A 4,635-nucleotide genomic window follows, 5' to 3' on the forward strand; every position below is an offset into this window, starting at 1 on the left:
GTCTGAGAAGATTTTGTACATTGAAGCCAGATACCTATAATCTTGAGCAGATATTTAATTAATGAATAAATGTTATGCCACCTTTCCACCCAATCAGGTTCCACAAGGCAGCAAACATAGAAACATTAAATGTTTAACAATTTAAAAACAGAGCCAATAACCATCATTAAGAATATGTCAGATGAAACAAAAAAGTCTTCACCTGCTGGTGAAAGATACTGATTGAGGAAAACAATGAATCTCCCTGGGGAAGGAGTTTCAGGGTTTTTGTGTCATAACAAAGACCCTTTCTCAGGTTGCCACCCATCTAGCCTCAGATGGTGGAGGCAACTGAAGCAGGGCTTCTGAGGATGACTAGATTGAGCAGGTAGGTTCATATGGGAGAAGGCAGTAAAGGTATGTTGGTCCCAGGCAGTACAGGACATTAAAGGTCAATACCAGAACCTTGAATAGAGCCCAGAAACAAACTGGAAGCCAGTGTAGGTGGAACAAAACTGGAGTGATATAGCCCCTGCGACCCACTCCAGTAAACATTCTCTACCAATAGCTCCAGGTGGGCAGCCATGTTGGTCTGAAGCAGTTGAACAAAGCAGGAGTCAAGTGGCACCTTTAAAACCAACCAAGTTTTATTTAGAATATAAGCTTTTGTGTGCTCTCTAAGCTCACTTCATCAGACGAGGGGATCCTGTCGTCTGATGCTTAGAGAGCACACGAAAGCTTACATTCTAAATAAAACTTGGTTGGTTTTAAAGGTGCCACTTGACTCCTGCTTTGTTCATTGTCTACCAATGGTAGCTTTTTGAGCAATCTTCAAGGACAGCTCCATACAGTGATCATTTCAGTAATCTAATCTAGATGTTACCAGGGCATGCACCACATCAGCAAAAGCTTTTTTGCCCAGGCTCAGCAGCCAAAGCTGCCGAAAGGAGTCCCAGGCCACTGCTGCCACCTGATTATCCAACAGGAGGCACAGGTCCAGCAACACTCCCTAGCTATGAACCTGCTCCTTTAGGAGGAGCACAACACTATCCAGAACAGGGGATAGCCCATTTCCTGGGTCAGACCTTCACCCCATCAGTAGCACCTCCATTTTATTAGGATTAAGTTTCAGTTTGTGAGCCCTCATGTTGTCCAAAATATATAAATGCACATAAATGTCACATGCTTTTAATCCCAAAGGCTTTCTTTGATAACCAGTTATGACAAATTGTTCTGTAAAAGCTCACAAGTGCTGTGTAAACATGTGAGAGATTGTGAAGGGCTAATGCCTCACAGAGCCAGAGAGCCTTGAGTGACAGGTTGCTCAAAGGAATTTGATTGGTTAGCATCAGTTGAGCAGAAAGACTTAGGAACTGACTGCTAAAGAGAATTCAGTTTGAGTTTAGCACTGACTGAGGAAAGTTTAATTTTGACTGAGGAGAGCTTAGCTCTGACTGAAAAGAGTTTCATACTGACTGAGGATTGGGAAAGTTGGCAAGGAGGAGTGGGTAGATTAGTGAAGACTGCTCCCTTTCTGGCCAAGAAGAGGAATAGATCAGGGGTGGCCAGTATTTTTTCTTGAGTTTAACTGGCTTTTCAGATTTCAGAAGGCAGGGATATACTACCAAGTGCTCAAATTCTTTCTCTGAGTTCACCAGGGATCACTCCAGAGCTATCTCCCTTTCAGCTGGGCAGGCAATCTCTAACCAGATCTATCCCAGGGGTGGCCAAATGTCTCCAAATGTTTTTTGCCTACAACCACCATCAGCCCCAGTCAGCATGGCCAATGGCTGGGGCTGATGGGAGTTGTAGGCAAATAACATCTGGAGAGCTACCATTGGCCACCCCTGTTTTATATTATCATCCACACACTGTGTGACAATTGTAATTCAATTGTGACAATTGTAATTCAATTGTAATTGTAATTTATTGTGACAATTGTAATTCAAGAAGCATTTTATGGTAGATGCTGAGCTGATATGATTCAGTACATCTTCCGGTATTGTCAGGGGCATGTAGCATATGCAAATGAGGTGTTAATGAGCTCTGGCACCTTTTTTCTATGAAATGACCCCTGAATATATGCAAAATCAGTCTGTGAATATGACGATGAGAGAAACAGCCTAAATAATTAAAAAACCCTTCATTTAAATAAGAAGAAAAACAATTATATTTTAATTGAAAAATTCACCATAATAATAGTTTACATACAAGCTGGAGGAAAATACATACTACTCTTAAGAATACCACAACTATATTTAATGATTCTGTCTGTGAAAAGCATGGCACAGCCGACTTATGGTGACCCCAGAAGAGGAAATTTAAGGACAAGTGAGAAACACAGGTGGTTTGCCATTGCCTTTCTCTGCAGAGCCTTCCTTGGTGGTCTCCCATCCAAGTACCGACCCTGCTAACCTTTAGAGAGGAGATCAAACATAAGAACATAAGAGAAGCCATGTTGGATCAGGCCAACGGCCCATCAAGTCCAACCACTCTGTGTCACACAGTGGCAACAAATTTTATATACACACATACACTGTGGCTAATAGCCACTGATGGACCTGTGCTCAAGCTATTCAATGCCTCTTTCTCATTCATGTAATGATTATAAAAGCAATGATTATAAAAGCAATACATTGTAAAAGGAAGCTAGGCAATTCAACCTGCACAAAATGAAAAACAGCCCGTATTGACGGGAGAATTTCAAAGCCAGAATTCAACCATCTCAGCAAGTGAAGTGCTGGATTAACCGAGCAAACACTGCAATAATGCACAATTCTTGTAGTCCACTTTAACATTATACATTTACAAATGTTATTTTACATCTTTCTCACTGCTTTCAGCTTTTAAGTAAGGTAAAGTCAATAACTAGGAATCTTTAACACATATCAGAAAAATCCAGGTGGGCAGCCGTGTTGGTCTGAAGCAGTTGAACAAAGCAGGAGTCAAGTGCACCTTTAAGACCAACAAAGTTTTATTCAGAATGTTTTATATCAGAAAACAACTTTTAAGCCTTGTTGTATTGTTTAGAAGTAATGGTGATTAGTGAAATGACAGAACCCAGAACAGTTTTGTATCAACATGGATTATCCCACTTTCACAACTAACAAATCAACTGCTTGCACTATTAGAGACAATGGAAGAGGTACTAGCCATGCACTCTGAGTGCAGCACAACCACAGCTTGGAAGGGAACTGAAATGATGCTGATCAGAGCAAGGGCTATTAGGGAAGCTAGGTGACTATGGTGGGGAGCTCTATCAAGCCTTGACAGGAAAAGTGCCCTGAACTCTGCACAACAGATCAAAGAGAAAGGCAGCGCTGCTTCCTAGAGCCAAGTAGTCAGCCGTGTTGGTCTCAAGTAGTAGAACAAAATAAGAGTCAAATTGCACCATTAAGACCAACTTAGTTTTATTCAGAATAAAACTAAGTTGGTCTTAAAGGTGCAACTTTACTCCTATTTTGTTCTAGCACTGCTTCCTGTCACTCAACCCAATCCCACCCCACATCCAGAAAAGCAAAGGTGCTGCGCTCTGTTAAAAATCAGCACAACTTGCGCTAGGGGAGCAGGAGAGAAGCGGCACTCCACCATGTTCAGTGGGTCTAGTCTTTCCTTGCCCCTCTGCCAGGCTCTTACCACATTCAGGCAGGGAGGGAGGGTGGGGAGAAAGTGAATCAGGAGGGTGGAAAGGCTGAAGCTGAAGTGGAAGGAAGCGGGGACAGGCGGTGGCTGAGGAGGGAAAGCAGCAAATTGGGAAGAGGGGGCGGGATAAAGCACAGGAAGAGAGTGAATCAGTCTCCAGGACCAGATTGAGTAGAGAGGCAAAGAATTTAATATCCAGACAGAACAAACTGGGGGGGGGGGGCTGGCCTGGGGCCTCTAAAGGCGTGGAGGCCCCTAGGCTGGTGCCTACTTGGCCTATTGGGTTAATTCGGTTCTGGCTCTTAACTACTACACAAAATTGGCTCTCTTGTTTGTGAAACTTTCAGAGGTTTAAGTTAAGAGGGTGATCTTGTCTCTTTCCTCAAGTTCCTGGGCAGAGCCAGCATAAAAATGCAATAATGTAACAGGGTGGGACAACTGCTCTGTCAAAAGGGGGCTAGATATAGCAGCTGCTCAGTCAAAAAGGAAAAGAAAAAAGTAGAGGGGAAATCCTGCATCATCATCATTAGATGTATTTGCTTAATTGCCCCTTCCCAGTCTAGCCCAGGCTCTGGGTGATATAGATCAGCTAAAGCAATGCAAACTTTAAAATTCAGGTTAAAACATTTCAGTAATTTAAGTTAAAACAGTAAAAAAAATAAAAATAAAAATGGCATCCCACAAATTAAGTTCACCTTCTGGACTATCAGAGCATCCATGGGGGGAGAGGAGGAAAAAACGTCTGAAGGGGGTGGACAAAAAAGGATGGAAAGGTGCCAGCTATTGCTGTCCTCAGTCAAAAACCTGGGAAACATCTCTGCTTATAGGTCCAGCAGGGCCCAGATGTCATCTGGCAGAGAGTTCCAACAGGTTGGGGCCAGGACTGAAAAAGTCCTGGTCCTAGTCAATGACAACTGGGACTCTTTAAGGTTGAGGATCACCAACAGATTGCTCCCAAAAGAGTGTAATGCTCAACCAGGGATATAGCAAAGGAGACAGTCCCATTGATACATT

Source organism: Heteronotia binoei, chromosome 21 (assembly GCF_032191835.1).
Source record: "Heteronotia binoei isolate CCM8104 ecotype False Entrance Well chromosome 21, APGP_CSIRO_Hbin_v1, whole genome shotgun sequence".
NCBI lineage: Eukaryota > Metazoa > Chordata > Lepidosauria > Squamata > Gekkonidae > Heteronotia > Heteronotia binoei.